Source organism: Callorhinchus milii, unplaced genomic scaffold, assembly GCF_018977255.1.
Source record: "Callorhinchus milii isolate IMCB2004 unplaced genomic scaffold, IMCB_Cmil_1.0 Scaffold2, whole genome shotgun sequence".
Lineage (NCBI taxonomy): Eukaryota > Metazoa > Chordata > Chondrichthyes > Chimaeriformes > Callorhinchidae > Callorhinchus > Callorhinchus milii.
The window spans coordinates 102,993,373-103,009,844 of record NW_024704743.1 but is presented as its reverse complement, the minus strand read 5'-3'; the positions used below and the strand labels follow the sequence as shown (position 1 = coordinate 103,009,844).

Sequence of the window (16,472 nt, the reverse complement as noted above, 5' to 3'; positions counted from 1 at the left end):
TTTACAGTATGTCAGACTGTTCAAGAGCTGTAAAACCAGCAAGAAGTAGATTTGCAGTCAACAGTAAATGCTTGGATTTTTCTAGCCTTGACTGGTTAGACTCCCCAGACTGAAAGAGGTGGAAAGTTTCAAGCGTAGAAGAGAGGTGTACAGATCCAATATGAAATGAAGGAGACAATTGGAATTCCTTTTTGTGAGCCTTGACAGTGAAGATAGGCTATTCTGGGACAGGTGTTATGTTCATTCATGCGTACCTTCCACTATGATTCTTTGGATAATGATCTCTGGCTCATGATCACCTTCTTAACTCAGGGGCACTGAGGATTTCTGCCCTGGCTGAGATCAATCAACTCAGTACAGTGATCTGAATAGTGGGTTTGATGTCTCTGAGAGACTACCTTCACACAGCTAATCTCTCGGAGTGCTTAAATATAATGAAGGTGAATAAGCGTTTAACTTTGGGTCTAAGATCAACCCAGCAAATCTCAATTTAACCCGTTCCGAAGGTGCAAAATAATCCATTCATTCTTTCATCCATTCCTAGAGTGTCACATTTGAGTCATTAGGAAAAGAAGGATCACTTCAGTAACCCTCTACTCCTTATTAGTTTTGCACTGGCCTGCCCCAGCCCAAATTCTGTATTGATCTTCCATTTACCATATTCACATCAGACAGGAATGATTTTTTCTTTCTGTCCCATGAAAGAATTCTGTCCCATTTTTCAAAACTGCTTATTTAAACCTTTCAAAAGTCTGTATGTCGTTTTTTAGCAATCATTAATTTGAAAAGATGTAATTACAAGGATCTCTTCTAGTCTATTCTATTGATCCTCAAAACTGTCCGTCATATCTACCTTCAGAGTCTTTCTGCATCTTGTATCTTGTGGCTCTGGCCTACTCCATGGCTCCCGCCCCACATCGGCGGTCGGACCGTCAACCTCTCTGTGCTCAACTTTTGGAACTCCATCCCAAAGTCTCTTCACTTTGCCTTTTTTTTTCACTTCTCCCTTGCCTCCATCAAGGCATGTTTCAAGACCCTCCTCTTCAAACGTGGTTTCAGCCACACTCCTACTCTCCCTGCCCTCCATCTCTACTGATCCCAACCCCCTGCTCGGGTCCAAATCCCTGACTGTCAAGCATCTTGGGACATCCTCCCAATGTGAAAGGCGCCATACAAATGAAAACAACAACAACAAAATTACATTTGTAAAGCGCCTTTTATGTCTAGAGGGCGTCCCAAGGCCCTGAACAGTCGGGGAATCAGGACCCAAGCAGGGTTGGGTCAAAACAGTTGAGAAAGGATGAGCTCTGCCAACAGTGTTAGGCTTATCTTCAGCATCAGCAATAGAAATTTACAGCTCAAATGTGTTTGGAAAATTCGCTCTTATCTGGATATTGTTGATTACCATTAGAAGTTCTGTATTTACAAAAAATACTACTGAGGAATAAAATATTGCTACTGCACTCTTCAACATTGTAAGACAACCTCTTGATCTTAATCTCCTAATATTTAAACATTATTTCTCATTTAGTTTTTAAAAATATATATTTTTGAGTGGACAATGCATTATAACAGGATCTTAGATGGCCAAAGAATTCAAGCAGAAATTGCATTAGTGATAAAGAACTTACAAGTCTATAGCATTTTAGCACATTGAAACACTATGTTATAACGGGCTTTAGTGCAGCTAATTTAAAATAAACATTGAAACTTAAAGTACATTGAGGGCGATTATGTTTAAACTGATTTCTTCGGAGAGAAATGCATTTCTTAATTAAGAAATCCAAGTGATAATATTAAGTACATCACACGCATCATTACAACTCATGGGATATCTGTTCCATTACGCAATAATAATCTTTGCGTTTGATATATTGCCTTATCATGTTGTTGAATGTCTCAAAGCTCTTCACATTGTAAAGTGGATTGACTGTGTATTTCGTGCTTTGAGATATTTTGATGGCATGAAAGATGCTTTATCAAATGCAAGCATTATTATTAATGTATTAGTGACAGATACATTCTCAGAGCTTAAAAATAACTTTTAAAAAGCTGCTGTGTACTACCAGCTCATAAACTGTATACATGTTCGTACACACAGAAAATGACTTTAGTCTCAGGTGAGAGCCATTAAATGCAGCAGTATAACAGCAACTTCCCTGTTGCAAATTGCAAATGAAGCAATGTCACATTCCTAGTGTTGTATAAAAGGCCATTACATGGACAAGCAATCTCTGTAATATGGAAATAAGACATTACTGCAGGTTCCATTCGTATGGTATTCATGTCCCCTTTGAGATTCTCCATGATAGGAACTGAAGCATTGCAGTTGTGGGTAAAATGTCTCTTCCAATTATTGAATTTAGATAACCCTGCTCAGCCTCAGAAAGTCAAAAGAATAAAATGAAATCAAAACACACTGGTGTGCAAATGTGTCGCCCTGGGGCACATTGGAATTAGGGTTTACATCTTGAATCCTTCAGGTGATGAATTGAAGTGAAAGTGCAAAACAGAGGCTGGGTCATATTTCCAACAGTGCTTGGTTTTGCATCATCCTTGTGCACTCTCTTGCAGCTAATGACAGAGCCACAATGGCAGATGTCTCCAGGCAAGCTTTCTTTCAACGGTGTAGGCCCTTGATGTATTCTGGAGCCTCGCCAAGGAATCTCTCAGTTGTTCTCAACCAACAGATTTCTGAGGTCACTGGCCATGGGTCCTATGGTTAAAGCAGGTGCCTCTGTCCAATAACATGTTAACTAAGGAGTTTCCATTTCTATCCCTCAGGGTCTACCATTTGATAATTGGCTCTAGGGCTCCATCTCGTGGCTAGAATTCCAACTACACCCATCACATTCTGGCATCTCCATTGGTGACATACATACATTCTTAATATATATGTGTCCGTGCTGTGGGCAGGAGGATGGTGGCATTGCTCTTCCACACTTCATGTTGAGCTGTGCTGCCCACCAGGAAGTTTGCAGGGGTTCCTGGTATCAGCCATCCACATGGTGATGGCTCGACAAAACATTAGTAAATTAATTTCAATAGAGATAAGTGTCAGGTGGTACATTTTGGTAGGAGGAATAAGGAGGTCACATACTGCCTGGAAAATAAGAATCTAAATAGAGTAGAGGAACAAAGGGATCTAGGGGTACAGATACACAAATCACTAAAAGTCGCGACGCAGATTAAGAAGGCCATAAATAATGCAAACCAGCCGTTGGGGTTTATTTCTGGAGCCATAGAAATGAAAAGCAGGGAAGTTATGTTAAACATATATCAAACTTTGGTTAGACCACACAGTTCTGTATACAGTACTGTATACAGTTCTGGTCCCCATATTATAGAGAGGATATGGAGGCCCTGGAGAAAGTGCAAAGGAGATTTACAAGGATGACACTGGAATTGCGAGGTTATACCTATCAGGAAAGGCTGAACAAGCTTGGACTATTTTCTCTTGGAAAGAGAAGGGTGAGGGGTGACCGAATAGAGGTCTTTAACTCTATGAAATGATTTGATAGAGTAGACATAGAGAACATGTTTCCACTTGTGGGGGAGACCAAAACCAGGTGCCATAATTATAAAATAGTCACCAATAAATCAAATAGGGAAGTAGGAGAAACTTCTTTACCCAGAGAATGGTGGAAATTTGGAACTTGCTCCCACAAGAAGTAATTGAGGTGAATATATGGGGAAGCTAGATAAGTACATGAGGGAGAAACAAATGGAAGATTATGATGATAGGTTTAGTTGAGGAAGGACAGGAGGAGGCTCATGTGGAGCATAAACCCTGGCATAGACTAGTTGGGCCGAATGGCCTGTTTCTGTGTTGTATATTCTGTGTAATTCCATGTAATTCAAAACTACGCTTGTCGAATGTCAAATGAGCAACTTGACTTGGGGGGAGGTAAGTAGAGTCTCCTTGGAGCTGAGCTATGATTTTGTATCCTCAGTTTATGCTTGTTTAGGGATAGTTCCTATTGGAGTCCTGTAGCTCAGTGGTTAGAGCACTCGCTTTGCAAGCGAGAGACCTGAGTTCAATTCCAGGCAGGGCGAAACCTTGGGCAAGTTTCCTTACTCCACATGCCTAATAATAATCCCTCCAAAAAAAACAAAAAACAATAATAAATTGGTCATTTTCAATCTACGACTGTTTGTGGGACATTGCTGTGGGCAATTGGCTGCCGCGTTCGCCCACAATATACAGTCAATTCACTTTACAGTGTGTTCTGTGAAGCGCTTTGGGACGTCCTCCCGACGTGAAAAGCGCTATATCAAATGCAAGGATTATTATTATTATTATTATTATTGAGGATTCCCCATTATCAAATCATCAGGAACTCTTCTCCAGCAGGATTGTTTGGAGCTAGTATCTGAAAGTCAGTTCAAGTCACCATCTTTTTCTGTTCCTTCCTTTGTGACATAAACATTAATAGTAATATTAATCCTTGTATTTGAAAATGAGCCATATCATGTTATCCACATGTCTCAAAATTCTTGACAAGATTTACTGTAAAGTTTAGTGACAAGGCAAACCCAGCACGCAATTTGTACACAGCACTGTCCCACCATGATTGTTGGTCAAGTAGTGCCATGGAATCTTTAATGTCCACCTGAACAGGTAGACAGGACCTTGGTTTAATCTCTCATCCAAAAGTTGGCACCTCCAACAATGCTGCACCAGCTTGAACAACCTTCTGACTCAGAGGTTGAAAGTGTTACCAAGTGGAGCTACAAAAATTGAGGCTTGCCCAGGCCTTGATGTCTGACAGGTAAACAGAACTGGAATCAAGAATAGAAGTGGAAAACTAGACTTGTCATCTGCATGCATGTGGAAATTCAGATAATCTCTTCAAGAGAGAAGGTAGATGAGGAAAAGGACGGTGCTGAAGATAGAGTCGAAGGAGCAGCGCTCTAAAGGTGACTGTGCAAGGATGAGAGGAGAAATTGTAGAGGAAATAAAGTGGAGGCTTTGGGTCAGGTAGGATTGGAACTACAAGAATTCGATCCCACAAAGATAGATGAGGAAGGAGAGGTGATCAAAATCAAATGTAGCAGAGACCTCAACGAGGCATAGGGAGTTCTGGCAGTGTTGTTAGTGACTTTGACAAATGATATTAATGCTGTGGGCAGGATGGAAACTGGATTGGGGATATTTCATCTGAAGAACAGCACTTCTGGCATTGAGAGCTGCCCCTACCCCCCACCGCTAGATTGGTGAACTAGCCTCGACTCTTATCAGCTTAAAGCTGAGTCAGCTGCATTGTGTAGTGCACAAAAATGATTTATATTACCGTAAGGTTTTTTAATCGGTACGTATTAGGTTGTTGATAAAACAATTTATCATTTTTTTTCTTTAACATGGCACAAAATCATTTTCTTCTACAATTCTACTGATTCTGTTGCAGTTTTTATGAAGCAGTGCAAGTGGGCATGACAGATTTGGTTTACAGTTAGAAGCAACATAAGGTTAGAAAGCATAGTTGAGATTTTCGAAGCTATTTATGTAACTCGCCACAGCATGTATTGTTGCACTGACAACTCATCAATCACATCACCTTGTCACACATAGGGTTATACAATTACTTCACTGTTTTTTTTAAATTTGAACTATTCTGATGAATCCACAACTTTCAAGATGAAATAAGAAATTGCCACAAGGTTTTGATCTGTTGCAGCTGAATCCAGAATACTGACTTCATCGCATAGGATATTGCTTTCCTCAAAAGTGGTTCCTTTCAAGAAATATTAGGATCAATTTTACACTTATACTTTAACTGGATTTCTTAAGTCTGAAAATCTGACACTGCCTCCTGAGAACACAGCTCATATTTGATGTAGTTTCAAGTGGGATTTCTTTCGAGTCGTAACACATGTGATATGGTTTTAATTATTGGAAGTTGTACTATTTCCAGATTAAGCATCATCACAGAATTAGATCATTACCTTTAAAAGTTGGGTGAAATAGCTGTACTTTGTATAAATAAGGTAATTTTTTGTAGGGGCTTGAGTCTAACTTTGTAATATATTTGATAATTGGGATATCCTGTTGTGAATATCAAAAGATGTCTAATTTGTGAATTGATTAATAGGAATTTCTGAAAGGCTGTCATAATAGGACAAAGAGGAAACAATCTAAATTTGTAAAATTAAAAGGCCTTTTAATATTAACAATTGCAAAGCAATTTGCCATATCATATCATCAAATATCTCAAAGCGTTTCACAGAATTTACTGTAAAATGTAGTTATTGTTTATTTGTAAGTCAACACTCTAACCAATTTGCACACATCATTGTCTCACAACCAACCATGAAGTGAATGATCAATTTTATCTCGTGAATTATCAGCCAGGACATCAGGAGAAACTCCCCTCTCCTTTTTAATAATGCCATGGAATTGTTCATGTCCACCTCAACAAACTGACAAAACATCAGTTTAACGTCTCATCCAAAGGATGTTTGCAAATAATACTATGTATTATGTGTTGAACATGAATCCCCTAGAAATCAGCAATAAATACTTTCACGGTAAATTTGGTGTGATATGTTGCAATAATGAATCCATTATACATGAATGATAAGAAGTGTACCAATCTGTTCTGACAGCCAGTACTGCCATATAAACTGATCCACAACTTAATAAACCCATTCCATAAAGTGAACAGCAAATATTATTAAAACATAAACACCCCAAGTGATTTGGAATAGCACTCTCCTGACATTTAGATGACCACTGTAAATCAGTGCTGTTTTTTACATGTAGTATACTATGTCAACTGAACCTTTCAGGTAGATTAATAGCTTCTGATCACTCTGATATCTATTGTCTAAGTAGAAAAAAGCGAATCCTAAACAAAACAAACTATTTTACCTTCTGATGCATGTTCTTATGACATCCTCTTTCCCTTCACAAAAACTTAAATCCCTCCTGAGCCCACTGGCCCCTGTCCCTTGCTACTCATCTACCATTCTCTGATAGGTGACCATTCCTATTTACAAAGAAACAAGGGTATAGAGATAGGGTATGCTAGGGTGACAACTTGGAGGGATTTCAACACGAGGAAGAAGAGTGAGTGAACTCACTCTCCTCAGGGATGGACAGCCACTGGAGCTGAGCGAGAATGGGGTTGATAGTCTTGCTAAGGGAGAGGACGTGGGCTGCAGACTGGAGACTTTTTGTTCTGCATAGTCCGTAGCTTGTGTAGGGAAGAGCTGGAAGTGCAACACGCAGAGCATTGCCGTAGTGAAGCCTGAATGTGCCTAACCTGTGGATGAGGGTCTCAACTGCCCAAGGGGAGAGGTAGACAATGTTTTGGAGATGAGAGAAAGCTGAGCAAGTAAAAGCACAGAAGTGGATTTTGAAGAACAGTGGGGAGTAAAACAAAAGAATTGAAGTTCCACACCAAGGTGAAATATGAAATATGAAACACGAAACATATTATAAAAATATGAAACATGAGGTAGAATACGTAAATTATGTATAATACGCCTCAGGTAATATTTGAACGTGATGTTTTTCAAATAAGATCATATTAGTCTGTGTCAAATTGAATGTAGCACTTAACTTAGTTTTTTTTTAAATTATAAAAGGAAGTGTTGTGTTGGAATAATTACCTTTTTGAATTCTATTTTTGTTCTGTCATATAATTTGCTCACTATTAGTTTTGAAGAACAGTAAATTATTACGTGTGCTGTGCTTGAACCTTGATCTTTCAGCTAATCTAGCCTACAATATTCAGAATAGAGACAGTGTGTATGTGCGTGTGTGACTGTGTGTGGGAGCTGGGGGGAAATTTTGCTTCTCAGTACAGTACAACAGAGAGACATTAATTTGCCCAACTGGTCCCAAATGAACACCTGCCAGATTTTGATGCTAGAATTTGTTCAAATGAAAGTGCAATTTTTTTTATAATTTATGAACCGTGGACCAGAATCAAACCTACAGTCAAGAAGAACATTTTTGCTTTCAGTCATTATGCCCCTGCTCTCTCGACACTAAGGTTACATCATGCTGTGGTCAGATTTCACCTAGCGTACTGCATACCGTTTTGGTGTCACCATAACATAAGAGGACTGCCCTGGTCTTAGAGGCAGTGCAGAGGAGAGCAACAAGTCGGATCCCTAGTAGATGAATTAGCTATGAGCTGGGCCGTAGAGGAATTAGCTATGAGCTGGGCCGTAGAGGAGTTAGCTATGAGCTGGGCCAATAAAAACGTGTGGAAATATTTGCCCAAAATTGCGGGGAGATTCAAAAATCCTGCGGGACATTGCGGAGGGACTTTTGGGAAATTTTGGAGAAAATAGCTGGGAATTGATTGGTGTTATTGACGTACATTTTACTGCCATCTTATATTGTTTCAATTTTTTTACAAAAACTAAACATGAGGAAATAACAAGTATTAGATTGTTGCAAAAAAAATTGCTTCTTTAACAAAAACTGGCTGGGCTTTTTTTTTGGGTGTGGTGGGCGGTCTCCAGCGAGGCTACAAGAGTTCTTAGGGCCAAATACCGCACACAGACCCAGAGAGAAAGACACACCCACACCTACCCACAGAGACACACACACACACTCAGAGGCACAGAGAGAGATATATACTCTTACGAACGCATATAGAGAGCCTTACACACAGACAATCAAATATACACACACAGACAATCACAACAGCGGGTCCTCCAAGTGAAGCCCATTTGCCATTTGCGCCACACTGCACATGCGTGTCTGGAGCCTCCCAACCCACAGTTACATCAGTGAAACAGCCAGGAGACCCAACGGCAAGAAATGACACTTATAGCAGGTTTGTAGCGGCTTTTGGTGTTTGTGGCAGATTCCGCAGAAAAAGTGTGGCAGCACTTTTCTATTGGCCCAGGCTATGAGCAATCATTCAACAAGCTAGTCTTGTCTTGAGAGGAGATCACTCAAAGGGGATCTCATAGAAGTGTATAAAGTTTTAAAAGGGTTTAAAGTTTGAAAAAAATAAACCCAAATCAATACTTTAGAATGCACCAAGACAATAGAATAATAAGAGGACATAGGTTTAGAGTTGTATCAGGCAATTTCATAAGAGGTACCAGGAATTTTATTGTTGCTCAGAGAGTAATTAATAACTGGACAGGTTGTCAGGAAAAGTGGAGAGGCCAGAAGCAGGTCTCATTTAAGCAGATTAGAGTGCGATGCAGTGCCGTTACGCTGGGTATTTAGGAAGAATGAGATTGGATGGGCCAAAGAGCCTTTTTCATAAGAACCGATCTTGTGAACTGCATCCCAGAGTCCCACAGGATTGCACCCTCTCTCCCTGCCTTTAAAAACCTGCCTTAAGGCCTACTTTTTTTACTGTGCCTTTGTCCAACCTCTGGAATTCCATCCCCCAATCACTCCGCCTCGCCCCCTCCTTAGCCTCCTTCAAGTCCCGCCTCAAAACCTTCCTCTTCGACCAAGCCATCGGTTACCCCCCTTTCCCTCTCCTCCATTCTCCTTCCTTGACCCCAGCTCAGGTCTGAAATGCTGTACACTGTCCAGCGCCTTGGGATGTCCTCCCAACGTGAAAGGTGCTATACAAATGTAATCTTGTTGTTATCTACTTTTTTTCCTCCCTGTACTCAGCTCAACTTTCTCTCCCTCCCCCACCCACCCATCTATCTAATTCAGGCTCCGAGTAAAGCTGCTTGAAGTGGATGAGACATCTTCCTGACAGCATTGTATAAATGTAAATTGTAATTGTTGTAAGATTGAACATATCCTTCAAGAATTGCTGATAATGCTGGAAACAAAAAAATAACTTAGTACTTTCAAGCTTTTCTTGTAGTGCTTGCTTTTTTTTAATAGAGATATTTTGGCTTGAGGACAGAGCAACTTAATTTCTGTAGCTGTATTAGATCTGAGATAGTTTAAAAATTCCTTTTTATACCTTGACACATGCAACAGTTGGCCCATCAGCAAATTATTCTGGCATCTGATCTGAGCAAATATATCCATGATAAAATTAGCATTTAACTCCCCAAATAGTGATATTGGGGTGAAAATTGTTATGTAATGTAACGACTTCAAGGGATAATCCACTCTTAGAGATATTCCGGTTAATGACTGCTGTGGGGAACCCTTTCCCTTCTCCATTGTTGACATTCCACTTGTGAAGTGTCCCAGAAAGTATTTTTGTAGGCAAACATGAACGCCAATTTGTGCAAGGCAATTTCCCACAAATAGTCTCAAAGCGAATGATCAATTTTATCTGGGGGATTGTTGGCCAGGACACTGAGAGGATCTCCCTTCTCTTTTTGAGTACTGCTATAGGATTGTTAATGTCCACCTGAACAGGCAGACTGAGCTGTGGTTTAACATCTCCTTTGAAGGACTGTATCCCCAAATATTTAGCACACCCCCAGCACTGCACTAAAGTGTCAGCCTAGATTATGAATTCAAAGTCCCAATGTAGTGCTTCATCACTCTTAATCCACTCTCTCAGACCTCCTCTATTGCCTTCTCCCTGTTTTATTATTGAAAGGCTCATGGTGACAGCAAAATCCAAAGAAGATTGAGGACACGCAGAAGTGGGACTAAGCATCAAGTTGTAATTTAGGATCCATTTACCTAAATATAACCAAGGGGAATGGTTCCAGATGCTTTTTGTGACCTATGAGTCTGTCCCCATGTTGTATCATCTCTTATTCGTGGACAGGGTCCAATATGAGCAATGTCCTGCTTGATGGTTTGAAGCTAACTTCAACTTTAGAAAGTTTTTTGCTATTGGAAATTTCCAGGCATTATCTAGAGGCATTGATGTATAAGTACAAAGCGGGTAGCAGCAGCTTCTTGGTGAGGAGGTCAAAGTCATTTTAATCAAAACGCCCACAAGCAAGTGCTAAGTTAACAGGTTTTGTTTGAAAATGGAGGCATCCCTGAGGCACCAGGAATCAATATCAATGACTGCAGGTCTTGTGACCAGCAAGGCTTCAATTAACAAATATGTAACTTTCAGCAACTGTAAAGGATTTCATTTATTAACATGCAGATAGTGTATGGTCACTAACAAATCTTAAAGTATGTCAATGTTATGCCCAAGTGGAATGCATGAGTACTTCTTCAGTAAACTTATTCCATTGACTCAGCATTTTGGAGTGATAGTTATTTGCTCTTATAGGTTATGGGCTGTTTCTGTGGCTTATGATGTTGCTTATTCATCATTGTTCCCAAAGGACATGGCATTTATCCAGGAACTTACAGCAACAACACTTTATAAAGAAAAACGTTTACACCTATTAAATCAGCATTTCTGGTGCCCGGGTGTGCAATATGCCCAACATACCATTGCCATTAAGAGAGAGCTGGCAATGCCATGAGCTGGTGCTGCCTGCAGGCATTATTGGTGAGGCTCAGGTACCCAGGATGGTGTAGAAGCTGAAAAGTAAATATGGCAACAAATTATGAAGGAAATCTTCCATTGAGAAAAATCGCCTTTTATAAACTAATGTATTGATTTTTAGGTTGGCAGAAGTATACGCTTCTTTTTTTTTGCATCTGATTTAATTTGGGTTTTGTTCAATATGGTTTTGCTTCCGGTAAAGAAATAGATAAAACCTTATTGCGTATCAGTGGTGATAGCAGTAGATTTGAAATGGTATGCCATACAATCTGTCAGTTTGTATTTACATATCATGTAAACTATGCTTTTGTGTGCTTTTATTTATGCTGTGGTGTGCACATTTGTAGCAGCTACTGGTCTTACCTCAAGCTCTTTCAGTAGGATATCACTGGAAAAAGGACATTTGAGGGGCTTTGGAAGCTGCAAGGCCAAGTCTTTCCCCAGTGAAGATCTTAGAAAAACACGCCACTGTTTACCTTTACCTCTGTTTAGTTGATTGACAGATCACTTTTCCGAGGATAATAATCCCTTTTTAAACAATAAATAAATTAGTTCAATTCCCAACTGTTTGTTGGACACTGCTGTGTGCAATTGGCTGCCACGTTTCACCCCAAAATACACTTTACATATATTCTGTGAAGCGCTTTGAGACATCTCGAAGATGTGATCAGGCACTTTATCAAATGCAAGGATTATTATTTTTACTAGAGAGACAGATTTCTGTTGCTTCTTGTGCTGTCTCTGCAGTTGTTGTAGGCTCAGTGTTCACAAATGGTACACCATCTGCAAATTGCAGCTATCTGCCAACCACTGCAAGCTGTGCATTCTGCAGAACCTGTGCCAATGCCTTTTGGGCCTAGTTACTGAATTACTTCTGCAGCTTCCCACAGAATTGAGCGTGAGCAGCTCCGTGTCTTTACTGTGATTGTGACTTTTGTTGGACACGGCTGCCGGCAAATGCTGACCTAAAGATGAGCCAAAGGTCTTCACCATGTGATCCATGGATTAGGGCTTGGTTGATTCCATTTGGAGAAACACCAGAAATCATATTGATCGCCACGTTGAGATTCAAGGGCTCTTTGCCCTTGCAGTCATCTCCCAAAGTGAAAAGTAATGTATAAATGTAAAATTGTATTTTATCACATTGATCTTGTGATTTAGGAGTGAAAGCAGAAATGTAAAAATAGACAGATAATGAACCTTTGTCTATCGTGTGTTTTGAGAATGCAGGACACAAAAAAATTGCTGGTTGAAATTAATTCTTAGTAGCCAATGAGATTAACAAGAACAATCTTGAAAAGCTAATGATAAAGTTACACAGCTATTAGTTTATACATGGGGTAAATATAGATGTTTTGGTTCATCTTATAAGGTGGGTGGAGTGGGAGTGCAATGTTAATTTTCAATAGTATGCGTTAATTCATCAGCTATTGTGATTTTCTCTGTATCTACTTTAATACATCCAAACAAGTGACATTATGAGAAAAAGTAATGAACAGGATAGCTACCTGTGCTGCCAAGACTGTTACTAACATCATTGGCAAGCAAAAACTGATTGCAAACTTACTGGCAAGGCGAGAGAGATAAATGATTATGTTGTTTCATTTTCCATAGTAATAAAGGACAATTAGTTTAAAATGAACAAACAGCAGTAAACATAGACCCGAAATTCTGAAGTGTGCATTCCTTTTCACTTATTAATTCCTTGACATGGTATAAGGTTAGCATTATGCTGGAGTGTTGCATATGTTTTCCAACCAATATTCAGCAATGATTTAGAGGTAGAGAACTTATAATGTTCAATGCAATACACTTGGTACTTTTTAAGGTGAATGTTGTCACTTTTCACAACATATTTGATGTGATAATCTGTCATCAAATGGTGCAAATATTAAACAATAAAGTAAAACAAAACAATGCAGGAAAGAAAGAACCACTAGATCAATACACAAAAAAGGACAGTGATACTATTATCAGCTGAAGTGATTATGTTTCCAATTTTGTTGATGTATAGATACTTGGTTATTAAAAATATAAGAGATGAGACACGGAGTTGGGATTAGCAAAGGTGTGAAATACTTACCCACGGTATGATCTGTGGTGGGCCATTCCATAGACCTAATGGCATTCAGTTCAAATTTTGCTGTGTTACTATGAATCAATCCAGAAGAGTTAACACTCCAATCATAAAAAGGATATCATACAGGGATGTAGCATAAATATTATCATGTGTGCTGAATCAATGATATTTCTTATGATCTTAGTATCATCAAACTATGATTGTTTTTGCTTTAGCTGCATGTTTGCATGCTGCAATTCCATTGATGTTTGAACAAGTATTTAGATCCTCTCTTTGTGGCTGGGTGAAGCCCTTTTTGCAGTGCCCATAGTCATTCTGGTTGTCAATTTGCCATTAGGGTGAGAGACCAGGCAAAGTTTGCTTCATTAATGGCTCATTCATTCCACTAACTTCCAATAGCTATGACAACAAAGTACATTGATCTGCGTGTTTTGGCTGTACATTATTCCTTGTAAATTCTCCTCTCATCTATTGAAGGTTCTGGCTTCTACAGTTGTAACCCGCGCTCTAGTGCTTCATCTAAGTAGCCTTCTGTCCATTAACCCGCTCTTCCTTGACAAAAAAAATGCTGAGTGTAATTTTTGCACTCCACTGCCACCCTCCTAGAATCAGTTAAATGCACAAACTGGCGATTTTCAACAGGGACAGTCAGTTGCCAAGTGCAGCTTTCGGAAATACCTTTTGTTTCTTACTGAAAATTACATTGAATTGAGCTAAGTCCACAATAATAATAGAGAATTTATGGGGAGAAATTCCACGGTTGTCTAGACATGCTCAATGTAGCATTTCAGAGCCTCCAGAATGCAACAAATTCTTAAGTACAGTCCTTAATTTTAAAAGTGTTTTTCTAAAGATTTCTGTGAACAAAATTTCCACTCCATGGTTATTTTGATTTGGTACCTACCCTAAGCAAGTCATTGATTTGGACTTGCGGACTGGTGCGGGGTTTAATGGGCCACTTCTTGATGCCCCAAAAGTGTTCTGCGAGCCATAAATGAAGAAAAATTCAAGAAAGAAAAAATATTTGGGGCCGACCAAGAAGGTTGACCTCTACTGCTCTAAAATGATGAATAAATAGAATGAATCCAGACTCATGTTGAATTTCTCCCCTAATTAGAATGCTTTAGCTAATTAGGATAATAAAGAATCCTTTAACCAGTTTCTGCATTTTACATAAATCCAATGTGAACAATCGTTTGCAGAAGTAACACTTCTCAGAATATTCCTTTAGTCTTTAATAATATAATAATCTTTCCATTTGATGTAACACCTTATCATGGCTTAGATGCATCTCCTAGCACTTCACAGGATTTACTGTAAAGCATAGTGATTGTGCATTTTGTGGCAGTTTATATGTGCACAACAATTTTCCACAAACAACCATGAAGTGAACAACCATTTTTTTTCTGGGGAACCAGAAATATGAAACTGCACTCCCTCCATAATTTAATCTAACATCGTTTTTCTCCCTACGTTTCTTTTAATTGACTGAACACATTTTTCTTCAAGATTGCCCAAGGTAATGACTCCATAGGAGTCTAACACTGAAATCACAATTTCATTGTACCCGCCAGCAACAATTCAATATTTGGATGTATCTCACATGTATTGAAAGTTAAAAGGGTTGCTTAACAATGCTCTTACAATCAATCAATCCACCAGATTTTAGAATGAAACTGTAACTCTAGCAGCATGTTATTTAGCAAAATGGACAATTTTGCATTCAGCCTGAGCTCTCAAAGTGAGCTTGCAACAGTAAGGGAGCAGCTTGAAGTATTAGAAGTCTACTGACCTCTAGTGGATCGAATTACTCAGCTGTTGTCCTCTGCCCCAGAAAGGGAGCTGCTCCAGTATACCTATCTAGTAAGTCTAACAAAGGGAAAAGTTAGGGGATGAGTGGGGTAAAGAAAAGACTGCATGAACCTCAATAACAACTTGCATTCATAATGACCCCTTGTGTAGGATAATGTCTAAGAGCATTTCATGATGACAGGGTCGAACGCCGAGCAAGGGTGTGTGTGGAGGTGAAGTGGTAGGTTTTAAGATGGGATTTAAAAACAGATACAAACAGATTGAGATGAAGGGGTAGAGGGAGAGAGTTCAAGATGTTAGGAACATAGTGGCTGATGGCTCGATCGAGTGGCTGGGGGATATGCTCCTAGCCCAAGTTAGCCAAGTGGAGGGAGTGAGCAGGAATGGGGTAGACGATCAGGGTGTGAAGACACTTATATGTGATGGTAAGCACCTTGAAGTCAATATGTTGGGAAACGGAGCTAGTGGAGACTGGTGACCACTGATGTAATATCCGCGTGGTGTTTGGTACATGTGAGCATTTGGACAGCGGAGATTTGGATAAATTGGAGCTTCTGGATGGTGAAACTAGGGAGATGGTGAGAAGTGTGTTTGATATGCCTAGACAGGAGGTAACAAAGGCATGAATAAGGGATTCAGTGGCATTTGGTGTGAGATAGGGGCGGAAGAGAGCAATGTGGCTGAGATGAAGAAAATCTGTCTTGGTCAGAGAACTAATATAGGAGAGCTGAGGGTTGTACAAGATGCTGAGATTGCACATTTGTTTGGTGAATTTGAGAGAATCAGAGTTAGAAGAGAGGAAACAGCCATAACAGGTGACATAAATTCACTGCATGGATCAATGGAACTGAAGAACGAGACAAGTCCCACATAATGCATGGGTGATTATGATGAATACATTAACTTTTATTTGTGTTCTTCAGGACAAACCAGTAACAACATATTTAGCAACTTACATACATATATTTTGATTTACTGTGTAAATCACAATCTTTGATGTTCCTCACTTTTGAAGAGAACTTTGGGAAGTTTTAATGAGCAGTTTAGAAAGCCCTGTCACGTCCCAGTACATTGTAACTCACCACAGTATAGTAAGTTTGAAGGTGATAATTATGAAGAAATCAACATATTTTGGAAGGTTTATTAGCACAATTGAAAATTGCATTGGAACAGAGCTGTAGCCTATAAATGTTTTTATGTTTGTGTTAATGCTTTGTTAAGTG

At 39.4% G+C, this 16,472-nt stretch overlaps 1 protein-coding gene across 1 annotated transcript in view; it reads left to right on the top strand.

Annotated features, from left to right (window-relative positions):
* The window catches only part of csmd3b (CUB and Sushi multiple domains 3b), a 773,500-nt gene that overhangs the window by 461,330 nt on the left and 295,698 nt on the right, over positions 1–16,472 (top strand). The gene's annotated exons all lie outside the window — the stretch shown is intronic.